Below are 21,695 nucleotides of genomic sequence, written 5' to 3' on the forward strand. Positions count from 1 at the left end.
AGCTGCAATTAAAGCGCGTTTGAGAATGGCACCAGTTATTGTTAAATTAAAGCAAAACTTTGTGTTTGATATTTGACATGCAAAACTCTGGTTAGGAACTAGGAAATGGATCCTTATTTTGACGACAACAAATAGAACATAGCATATGATACCAGGTTTTATAATGTTGACGAAACGAATTTCCGTATTAACTCTTCATTCTCTATATTCTAGATTAAGTGTTTAGAGATCAAATGCATAACATGTTTCAAAAAAAGCAAAAAAGTAATTAGAAAAACAATTAGAGTTACTTCTGCTATAGAAATTTCACTCTCAATGAATTAGTAAATATATTATAAACTGATCATTCAAGTCAAAGTCAGTCTACATATTTAAAACACCAAAGCATAGGCTACTTGTCAGATGTTACCCTGTGAAAAGACAGGTCTGGAACACAAGTGGTATTATTTTAAATAAATGATACCGATGCCAGCGCGAATGGCTGTTGTAATTCGAGACAAAGATATTCTGTCTTAGTCAAATAAGTCACAGTTGCGACGCAAAACTTGATGTATCATTTGAAAACAAAATTAAAGTCAATAAAAAGGGGTAAACAAAACTTTACCTTTGTTTGTACACAGATTATAATCCGGAACATTCCCAAGATCTTCTCCTGTCGTTTCAGTACACATAATACCATCACCATGGTTTATAACAATATATAAATCTTTCAGGCTTATAAGCGCACAGTTACATATGAGCCGATTTTCCGAAAGATCCCTACAAAGAAAATATATTTTTACTGTATGCACCATTATGTAAATGATATTTTTTCTTACAATTCTGAGTTTTAAGGATTATTAACAGTTATGATAATGTTCTTTTTCATATTGGGTAACATGAAAACTGATTTGTTTTTACATTTGTTTTAACTTTATTCTATCGAGTGGAAAATCTCGTATCTGAAGCGGAACTCCATGTAAAAGATATAAGAAATATTCCAATGCATGGAGATCGGTCGTTAAAACATCATATTTCCCTCAATTATTTGATTAACAGAAATGTAAAAAGTGAGTGATAATGATAACTACTAGGTTCTAACAAAAATTGTATTTCATGTTTTCAATTATAAAACAACAACAAAACGTCATTCAAATTACTCTCAGTATATTGATATAGTTCAAATGAAGTTCCAGGATCATATAACATTAAGTCCTGTATAAGACTTTAAACCTCAGCACATGACATCAAACGTCATTTAATCAATTGAGAGTAAAAACCGAGTTATTTCTATTTATGGACATTAGTTACATATTTGTGTTCTAATCCATCCCTGTCTCAATTTCATCGACATGATTATTCCTTTTTTCAATAAATTTATTTACAAATCGTTATTCCTTTTCTCAATAAATGTATTTACAAATCGGCTTTAGGTTGCACTTTGTAAATACAGCTGTTTCACAAGCCACGCTTCTTTTGGGAGATATATAATATTCATAGATATTTTGTTTTGTTTACGTACTGGTTCCTAGATATGATCTCTATGTTTCATCTCATAGAAAATCACTTGGGAATGTTTCCAGTATAAAAACACATGGTTACAGTGAAAATTTAATTCTGAGGAATTCTCAAAGTGAAGGTAGGGGTAGTACAGAATTTAGTATAAGTTTAAACTTTTAGAAGTTCGGGGCATGTAAATGTTGAAAATATGTCGCGCAATCCTATGTTTTGACCTTTGAATAAAAAAGTAGTGCATACCAACATTCCGTTCTAGGATATAATGTTTTATGAAACTTCATAGTATAGAAGAAAGCGTTGTAATGAAACAAACATGCACTAATATTTAATAAGAGTCATGGAAATGAACACTTTTATTTCTTGATAATGACATCTGCAATGTAACTGCTATTTCAGGAATTAGTTAAAAATGTATATACTTACAAATACTCTAATTTTGTTAGTTTTTTGAAGATCTTTATATCTATCGATTTTATCAGATTGTGTCTCAGGTTTCTTATAATATGAAAAAAAACCAATATAATAATTAAAATGCAGTAAATATATAGTTTTTCATAAGAAGACCAGGACACTACAGGACAGGATAGCAACCTCAATACACTTTTTGTCAACAACTGATGAATGTTTTTTTTTTACCCCAAATTGACTACTATAGGCTGAAAGCTGATATTCTCTGATGGTTTCAAACACAAACTCACTCAGTTTTATCAATACAACGAAGCTATAAACAACTGTAATACAAGTGGGTGGTTAAGTTAGCTATTAAACCAAGTTAAATCCACTAATTTCTTCGAAAAATGCATGTACCAAGTCAGGAATAATACAGTTCCATTCGTTCCTTTGTTTTACCATGTCCAATGTTCGATTTTGTGAATTTTTATTGACCTCCTCTTTTTTAATTTTCCTTGGAGTTCAATATTTTTGTTATACTTTTTACAAGTAATATTATTGCAGTACTCACTGTACTTGTTATGTATAGAATAAATAACGTTACTTGCAATTGTCGAATTTGAAATTTTCCTGACAATTCAATGGGACAGCAACCAATCAACATGAACAAAACATAAAAACAACATCTTGCAATTGAAAACTGAACGATCAAAACAATGTCTCAAATTTTAAGCTCTGCGTTAAGTAAACATTTTTCAAAGGATACCAAGGAGAAATTTCAAACTAATAAGTCAAAGAGAACTGACAACAACGTGCCAGCATAACGATAGACGACAACAATTATCAGAAAACCCTACACAGAAAACTATATACTGACCAACATGTACTCCACCAAAAACTAGGGTTAATATCATGTGCTCCAAAAAGGCAAGTTTATAAGATATATGTAAGGGACAAGAAATATTTTTGACTTTAGAAAATGAATTTTGACTGGAATGACACTTTATTTTGATCTAAAAATAAGATGGTAAAAAAATATCATATAGAGAATTTTAGTTGTTTTTGGATTTTAATATAAAAATTAGGAGATGTGGTGTGATTGAGAAAACCCTCCACCAGAGACTAAAAGACACAGAGGTTTACAACTATTGGTCACCGTATGAACTTCAACAATGACCAAAACCCATACCGCATAGTCAGCTATAAAGGGTCCCGAAATGTAAAATGTAAAAACAAAACTAACGGCCTGATTTATGCACAAAACAATAAACAAAAAACAGTGTGATATACAGCAACAAACTACAGGCTCCTGACTAAGGACAGGCACGCACATAACGTAACGGCGATAAACTATTTTGTTTGCGCCAAATCCCCCCTAGACTGTGATAGTGGTGTAACTGTACAAAATAAGAACAAACAATTAAAATCCGATGAGAAGGGCTTAACTCATCAGATCGATACACAATTATTTGCTCAGATATTTCGTTTCTAGCTGAGTTATTTTTTGTTATGTAATTTTTCTGGAAATATGTCATGTGTTGTTTAGAACTGGTAAAACAGCTATTGAACTCTCTTGAGAAGTCTAAACGAATCTGATATAACGTGACTAGATGGGGTGTTTGTTCAGGTATGACAAAACTTACTAAAATATTGTTATTTTTAGAAATACCAAATATTGTTTTTATATTCTTAGCCAGACTTTTCAGGTTGGACAATATCTACGCAAGCATCAGTTTTTACAATCAATTTGATCAAAATTGCCCTGTCAGTACATTATATATTCATTAATTTCAAACTTACAAGCTTTTCAGTTCCTTCAAATCCTCGAACAAACCAGATATATCATTCAAAAAATTGAAGGCAATCCATCTGCAGATAAGAATTGATAAATATCAATAATAATTCAAGCATAAATTTTGATAAATAAACTAACGATTGCTTATTTAACCGTATTATTATTCTAGTGATAATTTTGTTTGCCTTGATAGATCATAACATTTTCGTAGAAATAACCGCCGTTTCTTTTTTATTTTGATTCTCTGAATGCATTTGAGATTAAGTGATAACGTTTAATTAATTTTAAAGGGGCCTTTTTAATTTGTCCATAAGATATTGAGTTTAGAATCTTGCACAAAAGTTGAAACGAAATGCAATATAAAAGATGTGTTAAGAGTTAATCAGCGGTAACTTTGGCGTATGAAAAACCCATCTGAAAATTAAAAAAATTCTGACAAACTGGTCATAAAGTGACTAGGCTACAGTTTTACAGTTTGGCGCATCACTTTAAACAAAGAATTCATATTTCTAATTATAGAAATCAAATTGCCTTTTAATTTGGAATATATTCCGAACAGGTTCCCAACAACCCGTTTGTTTTTCTCTGAATATAACTTATCATCCAGATAGTATATTTGTGAAAGATAACTTGAAAAAATCTAATAAGTGTTATTTAAAGTATGCCTAATGAGTTACGGTTTTCTATTTTAAACTCATATGTTTCAATTCCATCAATGTCATTCAGACTCTCTCCGGACTTTACATATGAAATTGAAATAACTCCAAAAAAGATTTATTTTTAGCAATAAGATTTGACTAATCGGAAACTGAGATCTGTGTTCCCAACAACCCGTTCGTTTTTCTCTGAATATAACTTATAATCCAGATAGTAAATTTGTAAAAGATAACTTGAAAAAAATCTAATTAGTGTTATTTAAAGTATGCCTTATGAGTTACGGTTTTTTATTTTTAAACTCATATGTTCCAATTCCAACAATGTCATTTAGACTCTCGCCGGACTTTACATATGAAGTTGAGATAACTCCAAAAAAGATTTATTTTAGCAATAAGATTTGACCAATCGGAAACCGAGATATGTGTAAGAGACGGAAAAGATACCAAAGGGACAATTTTAATTAACCATTTACTGCGAGATTAATATTTTTGAAAGGCTGTGAGAAGACGAAATGGTAAAGGTTGCCATACTTTGAAGGCCTAATACGAATGATTCCGATAATAGAAATAGGCACGTAATACACTATTTTGTAGATTTACGGGATAACAAGTTTCAGTGGGATAGACAATTCAAAATCAAAATATAACGGGAGTTCGTGACCGGGTGACATTTCTTAAATATCCGAGTTAAGTACCTTGTGTTAAATTAAAGTATATATTAGGTAATTATTTTTTCAGAGACAAGTGCCTGTGGTTTGATACCTATCATTTCAAACTTTAGTTACGAATTTGTTTACACTCAGTAAGTTAGTTAGGGTTCCCTTTTTTATAGAAATATAAACACATAAATATGTAGTTTTAGTACCTAAATACTTTGTGTTTTTCTTTATTACAAATTCACAGTCAATGAACAAGGAAAGAAGCTCCTTTTTGATTTCAAAATATTCTACGGAAATGATAAGCTTTATACTGTGCATATATGTTTAAAAGTTAACTGCCAATGCATGAACCACTTATCTTTCACGAATTGTACTAAAGAACTATATCAGTATGGGAATCCAATAGTTTCTGTAGCAAACTTTAAAGTTTGGCACCTCTTAACCTTGGAAGTTAAGATTTGATTTAAAATATAATACAAACACAAAAGATGATTATAAATTAGGAAAATAATCATGATGATAAACATAATCAGGAAATTTATCAAAGCCCAACTGTTATACAAATTCATAGACAATATAAATACACACAGAACACTCTATTTCTGAATCCTGCAAATTGAATCATGATATATTAAGTCATTAGTTAAATTCAAAAAGTATATATCCGTCTTTTTATATTGAAAAATGCAACTCACAATTCTTCCAATTCGTAAAGTCCTCGAAACACACCCTTTTCAACCAGTTTGATGTTATTTCTTGATAATTGTCTGACAGGAAAAATAAAACAAAGTTCTTGAAAATATTACTGTTGGTGAAAATTGAATCTTTTATACAAACAACAATAGGTATATCAACAAATGGTATTATGGATGGTAAATTTCATGATGCAATGTTGAGGAGGACGAACCCGTTCATAAAATGTAATAAATCGAAAAACGGTAAATCGATTCATAGTCCACAGGTATAAATTGGGTAAAAAGTTGATTAGAGTACACAAAAGAGAAACGGGGGATACCAAAGAAATATTCAAACTCATAAGTAGGAAACGAACAAATAATGCCATGCAAAATATTAGATACAACCAAATCCTGCTGCACATGTGACATACGTCTTCTTACTCCTATAGTATATAAGTCACATCATGAATAAGGAGAGAAGAACGGATGTATGGCTACAACAACTGTAATACAGGAATTTTAATACGGTCAAACACAGTATGGTGCTTCAAATATAGTATATATGGACAACTTAACAATTACCATTGAAACCCGTGAAATAAAATATCCGCTATCGATTACACATCGTTGTCAATATAATTGAATTTGATGCGACTGTCATACAAGTGAGAGGTTTTACTAGCTTTTAAACCAGGTTTAATCCACCATTTTCTACATAAGAAAATGCCTGTACCAAGCCAGGAATATGACAGCTGTTATCCATTCGTTTGATTTGTTTGAGCTTTTGATATTGCCATTTGATTAGGGACTTTCCTTTTTGAATTTTGCTGGGAGTTCAGTATTTTTGTGATTTTACTTTTTACATTCTGATATGAAACTCAACCTTTGGTATACGTTATCAGTTGAAAGATACATGCTTCATATGTAAGTGTTGTCAGTCTGTTGCTAAATAAAAATTCCTTGTATGCATGTCCAAAGCATGTGCCTTAAATCCTGTATTTGTCGTGGGTTGCCGCCTCTTACAATTGTTTTCGTTTAATATTATCATTTGATTATGGTACTATACTAATTATTTCATATTTACATATCTCGGGTACTCTACGGTATGGTTTCGAAATATTGTTGAAGTAAGATAAGATATAATAAACAAAAGAGAGGCAAAAGATACAACATGTATGTTCAATCTCATAAATCGGAGACAAACGGGCGACGTAATGGGTAAGGAAAAACAAAACGACAAGCAGACAAACGAAAGGTCTACAAAACACACAACATAGACAAATAAAGACTGAGCAACACGAGCCCCTGAAAACACCGGTATTTGACACCCTCCGTATTGCTTTGTTCATGTTATTACAAATTCAATGACAATTCCCATTCGGAAATGTCACATTCAAGTCACCGAGACGGGGTATTTTTTACGACAATCGAACATATCCGTGGTCCTCAGTGAAATTCATTAGCGGTCAACCAACTCGTGATATCGTCCATAAAATTTTCTAACTCCGACTTGAAGGTCTTAGTTTAACTTCTTCTTTATAAGTAGCAACCCTATATCAGTTGTGATAAGAAACGAATATCGTATCGTACTCCATTTGTATTATTAGGATACCGATATTCAAATCCCGCGAATCCATTTTGAAGATATAATTGAAGTGTATATGAACTTTAAATGGAGCGAGGCAGGATCACAGGTTACATGTAGAGGTGTACATCCTTGTGCCTTGGTCTTAGGTCGAAAGCCGTCACATTGACATTCACATCTCCTTTAACAAATGTATAAACAAATGAAACCGAAGAACTCAGAATAAGAAAGAATTTGAAAGTTTACTTTTCGTCGATATGAAGGGGATGGATTTGATTTCGTGTATTTTATCTGTTCATATCAAACAATAACAGACGTTAAGTATTGTGTTCCTTATGTCTTGTTAGCATATTTGGTTTCGTTCTCATAGGAGCCTTCTGAATGAAACTAAGTAAAGCTACGTACATGTGCTGAAGATGCAACATTCTTTCAAAAGTTCCATTTCTCAAAATATGAAGCAGATTCACTTGTACTTTCCTAAAAAAAAAATGGAAATTATTGAATAATGGTTTTGAAAAGTGCTCCAAAGTTTATTTTGTTTCAGTATAAAAATGTATACGAAATTAAATGATTGTTATAAATACACTTGAAAGAAAAAGGAAACTACATTGCAGTTGCTATTTGAAATATATGAACCGCTAGTAATTTCCATTCACAAGGTTTACATTGATTTTAAATATTTTGCTGACAAAGTCTGACGTACAAAATTCTATCTGTTTATGTGAACTCATTACAAAGAAATACGAAAATGAAATGTGTAAAATCTTATCTTTGTTTCAAAGGAAACAAGGAACGATAAGGAGCTTTTTTTGCCCCCTCTCCAAATAAGTTTATATTAATATCATTGATGGTCTTAGTATAGAAACTTGAAAAAAACAATTATTTCATTGTGTTTCGGTGAAAGGAAGGTTGCCTAGCAACGTGTTTTTTTTTAATTAAATATCAACATTATCATATATTAATTTGATATATTGCTGTATCAGTACAAATTGAAATAATTCTAAATAATATTGTTTGTCCAAGAAGAACTTGAAGTCACAAATGAAAAGTCCCTTTGATTTCGTTTACTATATGCTTAAAAACAACCTAACAAAAAGAAATGGGTGTTTTCCCCATCTGAAGTATGAATTTAGCAGTTGTTCGAATATTTTTCTTTTCCACGTGGTGTTTCATTCCAATGTACTATCATATACATCTGTTTTTTTTTTAACAAATTCCTTATTGAGAATAGCAACACAAATGTTTCTTATCAACAGCAAAAAAAAAAAACAAAACAAATGTTTGAATTATAGACAAATCAATTAGTCATTTTATCGAACAAATTGAATTGAATGCAATGCAGATTGTCTGTTTATTAACAACTTTTAGTTAGAAATGAAAAGTTAGTTCAATTGTAGTTCACTTAATGCCTAGCAACAACTTAGCTACATAACAAGTGCATATCAACTATTCAATAATGGGTTCTTTATGTTATCTGACGTATGAATTTAGTAATTTTGGAAGGATAATCTTTTACAAATGGTGTTACACTGTAATATTAACATCTAGTTTATAATAAATCTTTTTTGACGAATTCCATATCGAGCATAGAAACCCACATGTTGCTTAGCAAAAGCAAACATATTTAAATCAAAGACAATTACAAAACCCATGTGACAATGTGAAGGTTATTCATAAAAACAAAAATTTAAAGATTTACTAATTAGGGGTGGGTCTGGACAGTTTTTAAAGATATTTAACAGTTAATGAAATGAAAGAGACGTGGCTTGTACCACAAACAGACCTCGTCTGGAATACAATGTCTAATCCAGGCAATTAAGAATTAATATGATGTAGGGGTGGGGATATGAATGTGTCTCCTAGGTACAAAACCTATGGTGAATTAGAAATGACTTATCAAGGCAATGGGTGGGGATATAAACCATTTTGGAGATACTTAACGATTCATTATATAACGGGTATTCGACCTCAAGGAATTATTCCTTCGGTGCAGTGAAGAGAAATTGATATTAAAGAATGTTAATGGTTTTAAGGTTGGACATATAAAACTCAATTATTTTACCTTGAAAGTCAAGGGTCAAGAACAAAAAATCAATTATTTTGACCTTGAGATCAACGGTAAGGGTCGTAATGATATTAGACTGATGTGATATATCATGGTTATACACTTTATGTCAAATATCATGTCAATGTCAAAAAAATAAAATAAGTGTCGGCTCGTACAAGTGTGTCTGAGAATAAAATCCAGAAAAAAGAAGAAGACGAATACTTTAGTTAAACATAATGTATCCATTTATTTCTTCTTGGAAGCAAGGGAGACATGATAAAGAAAAGTGAGAACTGAGTACTGCATAAACTGCTGTTTCATTCACGACGAAATGAAATATTGAACAATGTTTATTTATCTGTAATTATGATGTGGATACTGGCGATGACGAAAAATGGTTTCTCTTTCCAGTCGTTGTCGAATGATTCGTTAAATTTCATGTAAAACTCACAGTATGTGTTTTTTTTGCATTTTGTATTTATTCGTTTTTATAATTTGTTTATCAAAATGAACAATTATACTTGGATATGCAAGTTTCTTATAAGAGTATATGATTGCAGAAGTCAAATATATTGGTGGATGCGTATGTTTAAGCGAGGATTGATATAATAGGGATTCTTACTAAATGCACCCTTCATCAAAGACTTTAAAATGGGTAATTGCTGATTTTCCATTAATCACGAGGCATTAAGGTGTAAATGCAAAGACTAGTTGGGTCGGAGTCAAAATATATAGTGTTCAGGTAGAGTGATATGTCTTCCTGCGTACTGTAACCTTATGAGCTAGCACATTAAAAATAATGACACAAACAACCCATGCAGTAACAAGAAGTCCAGTAGTCAGCATTTCTGTGTTAACATGCATGAATTATCATTGATATGGTCAACTGTTTACAAAACTTTGAATAGTTTGAAAAACTACGGACTTATTTGTTTTTGGCAAAACGTCTCGGAATTTTGAGCCTTTTAAGGTCTTTTGAATTTTTTATTCGACCGTCACTGATGAGTCTTTTGTATACGAAACATGCGTCTTGCGTACAAAATTACAAGCATGAAATCTTTAATAATGATGCGGTTTTTTTTCTTTGATATTCAGTATTCTTTTTTTTCTTTGACGTGTGAATATCTGATTAAAACATTTTACGATTCTTTTATTTATTAAAATATGTTGAAAGTCTTTATAGTGCTGTAATTTAAGAGGAGATATGATTGATTGAATGTTGTTTTCTGACCGTCCAGTGGCAAATACTTCATGCATATTTATGACGGAAAATAATGTAGAGAATAATTTTCAAACAAGAATTTCGAAGTGGCATGCGTTGTCGTTGAAAAAGAGCGGTGGGAAGGCGGGGGAAAATTACAAATCATAAGTCCACTAAATACAAACGACACCATGACCAAAAATATACTCAAGATACATAATAGTGTTGGATAGTTTTGTTTGGTCTTTATGACTGTTACACTTACACAATTAAATAATTTAAATTGAATGAACTACAATGCATGTTACTATTCACAACTCTGTTATTTATTTTCGCCATCCGTAATAATTGCCTAAAATGTCACTTAGCATGCCATACTATAAAGAAATGCGGACGTGAAAGAAAGCACTTTTCTCAAAAGCGTCTACGGAGATTAATACAATCCAGAGCGACGATTTCATCATTTATCAAACAAAATACGTGTTTCTGAAGGGTAAAGTTGTACTAAAATTAAATGTTGACACCAATATCGATCTGTTGGGTAAAGAATTTATATTTAAAAACACCATTCCACGGAGATATGCTTAACAAATCTCTGCAGTTTTTAGATTACAAAAATCATATTTATGCTTCGACATGATTATCCACGATTAACGGCTGTTTCACAGTGTTCTAAATATTGAAATTTATTCAAATAGTCACTGCTTGAGTATGAACCAGTAATTAAATAACTTTGGTTTCATTTACATTCCCAAAGTTTGTCACAGTTTCTTCTGATTTTGAGTCAAAACTCGACGGTCTGCTGAAATCTCAATTTAAATGCATACAATAATAAATACAGGAATATCTTGTGTTCCTTTTTCCGTAGATATCAAGTTTAAGCCATAAAGAAACTAGCCATTATAGCACGAAGAAAAGTCTGTCGTCGGATCCAGTGAATACCGGAAATCATCTCCGGTCCGCAGTTCGTTTAAATATTTCGATGATTCAATGAAAACAACGACAATTGTGTTCACCTTTTTTAATTTTTAACTATGAGCGTACCTACGTCCCACTAAGATATTTGAACTGCAGAAACATTTATATTCAAGGAATGTCAGATATAAATATGATCGTGGGCCGTAGGTACGCTCATAGTTTATAATGCAGAAAAAGGTTTGGAAACTGCCATTTTTCTACCCTTTTTGCGAATCTTGAGGACTTATTTGTATTTGGCAAAACGTCTCGGAATTTTGAGCCTTTTATGGTCTTTTGAATTTTTTATTCGACCGTCACTGATGAGTCTTTTGTATACGAAACATGCGTCTTGCGTACAAAATTACAAGCATGAAATCTTTAATAATGATGCGGTTTTTTTTCTTTGATATTCAGTATTCTTTTTTTTCTTTGACGTGTGAATATCTGATTAAAACATTTTACGATTCTTTTATTTATTAAAATATGTTGAAAGTCTTTATAGTGCTGTAATTTAAGAGGAGATATGATTGATTGAATGTTGTTTTCTGACCGTCCAGTGGCAAATACTTCATGCATATTTATGACGGAAAATAATGTAGAGAATAATTTTCAAACAAGAATTTCGAAGTGGCATGCGTTGTCGTTGAAAAAGAGCGGTGGGAAGGCGGGGGAAAATTACAAATCATAAGTCCACTAAATACAAACGACACCATGACCAAAAATATACTCAAGATACATAATAGTGTTGGATAGTTTTGTTTGGTCTTTATGACTGTTACACTTACACAATTAAAAATTAAAATTGAATGAACTACAATGCATGTTACTATTCACAACTCTGTAATTTATTTTCGCCATCCGTAATAATTGCCTAAAATGTCACTTAGCATGCCATACTATAAAGAAATGCGGACGTGAAAGAAAGCACTTTTCTCAAAAGCGTCTACGGAGATTAATACAATCCAGAGCGACGATTTCATCATTTATCAAACAAAATACGTGTTTCTGAAGGGTAAAGTTGTACTAAAATTAAATGTTGACACCAATATCGATCTGTTGGGTAAAGAATTTATATTTAAAAACACCATTCCACGGAGATATGCTTAACAAATCTCTGCAGTTTTTAGATTACAAAAATCATATTTATGCTTCGACATGCTTATCCACGATTAACGGCTGTTTCACAGTGTTCTAAATATTGAAATTTATTCAAATAGTCACTGTTTGAGTATGAACCAGTAATTAAATAACTTTGGTTTCATTTACATTCCCAAAGTTTGTCACAGTTTCTTCTGATTTTGAGTCAAAACTCGACGGTCTGCTGAAATCTCAATTTAAATGCATACAATAATAAATACAGGAATATCTTGTGTTCCTTTTTCCGTAGATATCAAGTTTAAGCCATAAAGAAACTAGCCATTATAGCACGAAGAAAAGTCTGTCGTCGGATCCAGTGAATACCGGAAATCATCTCCGGTCCGCAGTTCGTTTAAATATTTCGATGATTCAATGAAAACAACGACAATTGTGTTCACCTTTTTTAATTTTTAACTATGAGCGTACCTACGTCCCACTAAGATATTTGAACTGCAGCAACATTTACATTCAAGGAATGTCAGATATAAATATGATCGTGGGCCGTAGGTACGCTCATAGTTTATAATGCAGAAAAAGGTTTGGAAACTGCCATTTTTCTACCCTTTTTGCGAATCTTGAGGTGTTTACATCAACATAGCATGACTTATATCAGCGGAAGTTGACAAACCTATTGATGTTTACAAAAAATATATGTTTTAAACTTTAAAAATATAGTATTATAATTTATGGCACTTCACTTTGAATTTGAACGAAAATTCGGGGCCGTTCTCTGATGCTTATCGTACCTTGTCCTTTCCCTATCTAAATATAACACTAAATAAACTTACATCGTGATCAGTCTAAACAGATGGTTAAATACTCCTTCACCAAAATCTGATATATCATTTTTTAGTAAGATGCTGAAAGTAATAAAGTAATAAAGTACTTTATGTCTGTATTTGGGTGATGTTTATTTATAAAACAGTTAATAAAAGAAGAATAGAGAGACGTACTACATATTCCAGCCCGCTGCTGCAGCTACCACTAGAGATTGTTATTCTTACACGTGACTTGATTGAGGCAGTAGAGTCCGATGCTCATATCACTTGTTATATATTTAGGTCTGATACTGAATTGTGCTACATACTCCAAACTGCTTTTTGTTCAATATAATGCTTATTATAACTGATTGTGTTGATTTAGGGACACGTAATATTTTAAAGAAGAAAACCTACAAAATTAGGTAATAAATAATTTTCAATTTAAGTAGAAAAGAGAGTGTAAGACCTCTACGCAAGGTAAATTGGAGTGAAATGGAAGTTAAATTTTAAACAATTACCGTTCCGGAAGAGCTCTTTATATGAATTAGATAAATGAATGTTTTTATTGGCCATGTTCGATCACGTGATATCGTTTTTGGCACTGTGCATTGTTATCCAATAAAAAAGGCTTACAAAAATTTTGATCAAGACACTAATTGTCCTAAAATTAAACACCAAAAACAACTCTTAATGATTTTTTCTATTGAAATATTCAGATCAACTCTATTTCTATACTTTGGGACGGTGATTGACCAACTAGGGCTGGAAAAAAACATAACAATCCAGAATGTGTCTGTCACTGGTAACAAAAAAAGTTAAGGTAGATTTACTGTATACCGCCATCTTCGATTGTACAATAGCAGTACACAATTGGTCTAGTTCATTGCCTTAATCTGCAAATTTTGAGACAGATTTGCAATTTATGTGTAAGACTGTTTATTTGTATAAAAAAATAAGTGTTCATTGCATTTTCCAAAATATTTATACGAAAACAATTTTTTTTTTTTTTTTATTAGTCATTTTTTCAACTTGGCCATTTAAGGGGAGATAACTCTTACAGTACAAATTTACACTGGGTTGATAGTGAATTTTTCATTTTTTTATTTGTAGAAAGAAAACAAGTTCGCAGACAACATTTTTTCTTTATATTTTCTTACAGCATATTATAAGACCTATCTTCTCATATCTTATTTCAAAATTATATCTCATAGATATCTTTTTATTCACAAAAATGTGTTTTTTCATGAACAATCTATGCAAATTTGGAAAGTTTTTCAAGACATACAGTTTGCAAAATAGCACAGTGACCCACACTTTCATAATATTTTTGAAAAAAGCATAGTACAATCTTCATTTTGGTAAAGTATAAGAACATTCTATCTGAGGAATTATATACTGACGATCCACCGTAAACTATAAGACGAAGCGATAACGGAAAAGGCTATGAATGGGTTAATAATGGTATCAAATTACATTCACACGATTCGGTTTATTGGTAGTCATATCTATAAACCCTTAAGAAATGCAGTGCCTATTGTAAAATATCATACAAGATGAAATATCTATTTTTTATTTTGATTTACAAATCTTTAATGTCTCTTTAATAACTCAAGTAATACTTCAACGCATCTATTCTGCTGTAACAAATAATAATAAGCATACAATTATAAAAAGTGTCCATTTCAATAATTATACGATTGTAAGGAAAATTAATCCATAAAAGTATTTTGTTAAACAGTTAGATAGAATCACATTTTTTATCTATTATAGTTTATATTTGGTGTTAATTCGATTCTATACTTTATTGCGATTGTACATTTATGAGAAGTAACTTGTGTACTGTACTGCTCTTTGCAAAAAAAAAAAAAACAAAAAAAAAACAATTATTAAGAGCAAGTCTTTGTAAGAATTAAGCAATTTAGACAAACTTCAAAACATGGCCGAAAAAACCCACCGACCTAACCATCTTATTTTTAGGTACCCTCACCCAGATTAAGAAATTGTAGGTTTTTCGTTTCTGCTTGTCTGGTAATTCTAGAAATCTCTAGATACCTATTGGTTAGAATGATATCAAATTACGGAGTTAGGTCCCCTTAATTGTTAATTTCTAGTGCATGTTAACTATAATATATTACAAATTACCAGAACAGGAAATGAAAACAAATGTTTGTGCACCGTTATACAATTTGAACATAAATTAATGTCAACTTGAGTAGGTTTTTGTTTGTCATGTTTTCACAACTGCCTGATTTGGCATTTAATAAATGAAATTTTCTGACAAAAGAGCGAGAGGCAGCTGTTGGATGTCATTCTTTTTTGACAATATACGTTGATTTTTTTTTCTAACAAAGATTCGTTCGTTTGATGCTATTTTTTTTCCAAAAACGACAGCAAATGTGAATTTAGGGAAATGTGCATTTGTGAATATTGAGGAATACACTAAACTATTGTAAGCAAAAAATAAAATTGGACTGTTACAATGTTACTTTGTTTTTGAGTAAAAAAATTAGATACAACAAAAAAAGGTTGCAAACCACGTTTTTTCCTTAATGTTCATTTCGTATTTTAAATGTTCATTATTAACTTTCCTGTGTGAATCTTTAATAAGAATGTAACAAAAGTCATTAAAAGTAAAACTTTTCGGGGTTTTGCGATATAATTGTACATTAAGAGTTGAACTGTAAGCAGTGTTTAGAAAAAGACATTCTAAACGATAGCAACATTGCTGATTAATTAAAAGTTGCTGGACTATGCCATAAAGGGTCAAGGCCTCAAAATAATAACCAAACTGATATGTACTGATAGTAATGTAACTTTAAAGAAAATATTTTATCTATCACAAGTAGTTCCTATCAATCAGACTGAAGCAAAACCCGTAAAATTGAAAATTGCTAATTAGTTCAAAGTAACTGGACTGTGACCTAGGAGGCAAACCAACAAAAAATTCATTAAATTGATATGTTTTAATGATAATGCAACTTTAAAGAGTATATCATTCATCTATCAAATGTATCACTAGTAGTTCCTATCAAACTGAATTAAACAGAAAACTTAACAAATGTTAATGCCGCCGAGAGAAAAGCAACACTTAGGTCTCACCTTCTGCGAATTTCGTGTCAGGCGAGACAAAAACAGCGATGCATTACTGCAAATATGTTGAGAGATATAAACACCGATAGCGAGGAAAACTAAACGTTAACTGTACTAATGCATTTACAATAACGCAATATACAATGAAAGAATAATAAACTTACAGTTTTTCAAGGTTCAACAAATCTTCAAATACCCCATTCTGTAAATACTGTAATTGGTTTCTTTGACAATTTCTAAACATTAAGAGGGGAATGAGTTATATTACCATTGCAAATCGTTTTGTAGTCAATAAGGGCTATCTCGCTGTATATTTAATGAATCTAACTAACGGCTTAGTGAACGATAGTTTGTCTTTAATTGTTAGTGACAGTTGCTGAGCCTATAGATTCACATAAATTCAAGTTTTGTCAAAGTCAATCTAGGGTTAAACAGCAGAATATTGGCAAATACTTGACAATAATGTATATATGTTTTACAACTAAACCCAGTTGCGCACGTTTTGTCCTTTTTTTAAATGAACTGACCTAGTATTGATACTTTTCGCCTTACTCCCCAAAGATGTGATATACTGATGTGATGTGTCCGTGCAAGTATGAATACCAACTCCATAAACATTTATTCACAGATTTCATAGTTGTGAATGACCATAAAATGTGTTTTACTTTATGATAACATTTGCAAAAGAGAAGCGAAAGAAACTTAAATGGACATTCAAACTCATAAGTCGAAAATAAACTGAAAACGCCATGGCTGAAAATATAAAAATACCAACAGACAAACAATAGTACACAAAACACAACATAGATATCTCAGGTGCTCCAGAAGGGCAAATATGTATATTCCAAGAATGCTAGTCTAAACAATGCGATAAAAAAACCAACTCTCAACAATGTTCCTCTAAGTTGTTGTCAATGAATTCTTTAATATCAATATATGATACAGCACCGATGAAAATGGAAAAAACAATGCACTCGACATTGATATACTCAGGCAATTGAAAAGTCTGTAGATTGTATTGTCCATGAATTTGTTGTATTTATAGATATATGTATAGTTTATATGTTTCGGAGTTAAGTGTGAAGTCCATTTTTGCTGAAATAATACACATATTTGTTAAGGAGATAGCTTAAGCCTGCCTCCGGGTGCATATTCATTTAAACGTTTTCCCTGCAGAATATATATAATTTTGCCACGTTGTCGTTCTATCTGAAAAAAAAAACCACTTGTTCCCTAAATTAACAACCCCGCTTGTTCCCTAGATTTATGTTCCATCTAGTGTCTTACAACATTTTCAAAGTGAGATGTAATACATTACAGTATATGGAATATTATATTTAAAAAGTTTAACTACTTACAACAATTGCAGGTTATGCAATCCACGGAAACTTTCATTATGAATACTTTCGATATCATTGTCACCCAGGTATCTGATAGAACAGAAAGAAGAAGGTTAATACACAATAATCTAAAAAATATGGTCGATTTTCGTTAAATGCATTTCTCATGAAAAACAGCTGTCTTTTAACCACTGGTTTTGTCGTCAGTAGAGTACACCTTTATCAAACTATAAGTATAGTTTATTTATTTATTTGAATAGTTTGATATTTCCATGGTCACCTTAAAATGTCAAAGAAACCCTCAATTATCTGCTTGTGTCATATGCTAAAAAAAGTAAAATAACGAACTACAAGGGAAATTCAAAACGGAAAGTCCTTTATAAAATTGCAAAATCAAAAGCTAAAGGTTTGATATCTACATATAACATAAGTTAAGTTGAATGCATTTTCAAATTTGCTGTTCCTATTCCGTATTCCCAATTAATTATATTTATAAAGAGGAGTCACCAACACCAATCTTCAAGTCAAAGGTTTAAGCAAACATTGCTAAAATTAACGTTTATGTAAATAAAAAATTTAATAAACATAGGCATTTCTAAGTTACTACAGTTAAATAATAAATCGAAATGCTGGCAACTGGTTTTACTAGATATTTTATATTTTGTCTCTTCATTCATTAGATTGAGTTAACGAATATTTCATTGACAATATATCGTCTCAATATGTGTGTGCTGCATTTCTGTCACGTAGTGTTTTAGCGATATTTTTTAACATTGTCATAAAGCAGAAGGTTTGGCATGCCATGAAACCAGGTTCAACCCACCATTTTTTCTTAAAATGTCCTGTACCAAGTCAGGAATATGGCAGTTGTTCGTTTCAATGTGTGTTGGCGTTTGTTTTTGTTGCACTTCGGTGTTCCTGTTTTTCCTTTGTTTTCCTCTTATAGTTGATGTGCTTCCCTCGGTTTTGGTTTGTAACCCGGATTTGTTTTCTCTCAATCAATTTTTGAACACCGGTATACTACTGTTGCCTTTATTTATCAGCTCTAATTATAAAGAAATTAAATGTCCCTTAGGTATATTTCGTCTCTCTTCTAAAATAAACTTACAGATTATTAAGATTATGCAAACCAAAGAACACTTCCTCTTTAATTGCCTTGATGAAGTTTCCCCCTAAATGTCTTGTAAAAAGGAAAATGATTTATATTGTAGAACGTGAGTGTTAGTAAATGTTAAGCTTCATCTCATGTAAATATGTAATAATATAATCTAAGCATACTAGCTAGAGGCACTACATTTATTCACATGATATGTATATCACAATTTACAGATGCATGAACCTGTACAATATTTAAGCATAGCAATCATTGTTTGATGATCAAATGCTATCTACTGCAAGTATTTTATTTCATAAAGGTTTTATAACTTAATTTGTATAATCATCAAATCTAAACAGCAACAAGCAAGTTCAGTAGAAAGGTGAGCTTTTGCATAGGTATTGCACGATAACATAGGTTTTATATTCTCGAAAGAAAAGATTCACAAGAAACATGTGTTCTGGTAGCTTTATAACAAGTTATTGATGTTAAAATATTATCAATTCGACTTACATTTTGTTCGATTTCTACAGTGATACTTACAGCAGTGTCAGATTTGTTAGAGATCTAAAGGCTTTTGCTGCCAGTTGTGTTATTTTATTCGATTTCAAAGATCTATAAAGATATCATGTATCTTATATCATCACATGTAACAGCATAATTTTAAAGTAATACTTTTTATAAAAAATAAGAATAAAGAATAATAAAAAAATATGCCATTCCTGGATTTCTATCATTTTGAAGCTTGACTGAATCTTAATTTATCCTCATCTTTATATTTTCAAATGAGCAATTAGTGATAAAAAAAAAAGATCAAATCGAAGAAACAAGACGTTAAGTCATCGCAAACAATAATTGTCGTCTAACTTGTAAAAAAACAAACTTTATACTTAAATGATAAGAATGGGATTCAGTCTACCAATAACATGCAAACTACAAATATACTTACAGGATTGTAAGTTCACCCAAATCACTAAATGTATCATTTCTTATTGTTTCAATGTCATTTTCATTTAAGATCCTAAAAATATATATTGTTTCTATATCAAATAAACGAAAAAGATAACAAATTATGTATGAACATGTACCTATCGATACATTATATAGTATGTGGATTTTGTGACGCGTTTCTGCATGTTTGTGTTCTCCTTCCTTGATAATATTATAACTAAGTATTGATCAAATTACAAAAAGTCACGAAACGTGAATCCTTCTGTTGTTTATGGTCAAACAATATAGAAAAAGAATTTTTCTTCAGATTTGACATTGAAATAAATAGTGTTCCTATGCATTGTAGTGTAATCAACCGTAGGATTTTAAAAAGATTGAAAGTTTTTGTTTTCTTCAAAATTTGGCCTAAGATATCTTTTTACTTAGCAATACTTTAATTCTATCTAATCTCTACAGAAGACTATAAATTGTTATGATTGATTCTTAAATTTATTTCTTTTTTGTCTAAAAAAAGTATATTCATGATTTAACCAATTAAAGACATCTTTTGTGCTTTTATGGCTAATTTTATGGCATGGATTAGGTTCATGTTTGAAGACCAGTATTTGTATGCATCCTTTTCCTTTGGTCTTTTTTTGGATATCAATATTTGCCTCATTGGCAATCATATATTTCCTTATTTTACACATATGTGAAACTTGATATTGAACAGGACCATTCATGACAATGAAAGAAATATTCTAGGAAATACTGTTGGAGATATTAGAGAAGAGGAAGATATATTTTATGTTGTCTATAATATCGGCATCATATAATTAAGTACTATTTCGGGGCTATTGATTCGTACATTTCTCCATGAATCTTTTGTTACTGAAGTCAGAAATTTCGTGTTGACCACTATGTTCGAGATAGTGACGTTAACATTGTATCAAATTGAAATGATTTGTAACAATAGTTTCGATAGATTTGCATGAAATGTTTATAATCAAGAAGCTAATAATCCGATGGAGATATCGTACCAGCAAATATGTGTCATTTTGCAAACAATCTATGTTTGATAATATATTAAAATTTAGAAAGCATTCCTCTCTGCATGTACGCTTTCGACAAAATCACTGATAAACATACTTACAAATGATGTAATGATTGAAATGTAGAAAAGACACCTGGTAGTATATCTTTAATGTTATTTGATTCTAAGATCCTAAAAGTACAAATTACGCACTCAATCATTGTGTGTTTGGGTTTTCATTGAAAGTATTATGCTCTGATAGTAGTACTGTACAACATATACCTTTTTGATAGCGTTTTTTGTTCTGAAAATTTGTCTTTTTTTCCGAATAGACTTGATAAAATCAATTGATACAATTATACTGTTATATATGTTATATAGTCAAAGATGGGCTTCAAAAATATTGTGATGAGGTAAATTCTACCAGTGGTTTTAACCAGATGTGGATTCTCAAAAATCCGAAATTTCTACTGCTTAATCTTCGATCACAATCTTTGCAATTTTGCAGCAACATAAAGACTTTAAATTTTTCTACGCTTTACACTACTATTCCCCATGCTCAGTTGAAAGATCGACTTTACCATCTCATTAAACAGAGCTTTTTCTATAAAAATGGGAATCGTAGATACAAATTTCTTGTTTTGGGTTACAATAATTCATATTTTGTGAAGAACCAAACTGAATCTACCAGAAAATATACTGAAGATGATATTATCAAAATGCTGGACTTTTTGATCGACAATATATTTGTTGAGTTTGGAGGATTGATATTTCAACAGACAGTCGGTATTCCAATGGGTACTAATTGTGCACCCCTACTGGCCGATTTTTTTTTACTCGTTTG

At 31.1% G+C, this 21,695-nt stretch overlaps 1 long non-coding RNA gene across 1 annotated transcript in view; it reads left to right on the plus strand.

Moving 5' to 3' along the window:
• Positions 1 to 1,603: 1,603 nt before the first annotated feature.
• LOC127720172 (uncharacterized) overlaps positions 1,604 to 21,695 on the plus strand; it is a 159,541-nt gene continuing 139,449 nt past the window's right edge. Inside the window, exon 1 of the long non-coding RNA XR_007990650.1 lies at positions 1,604 to 1,618. This is a non-coding gene — a long non-coding RNA (uncharacterized LOC127720172). The remainder of the gene's footprint in view (positions 1,619 to 21,695) is intronic.

Source organism: Mytilus californianus, unplaced genomic scaffold (assembly GCF_021869535.1).
Source record: "Mytilus californianus isolate M0D057914Y unplaced genomic scaffold, xbMytCali1.0.p SCAF_11, whole genome shotgun sequence".
NCBI lineage: Eukaryota > Metazoa > Mollusca > Bivalvia > Mytilida > Mytilidae > Mytilus > Mytilus californianus.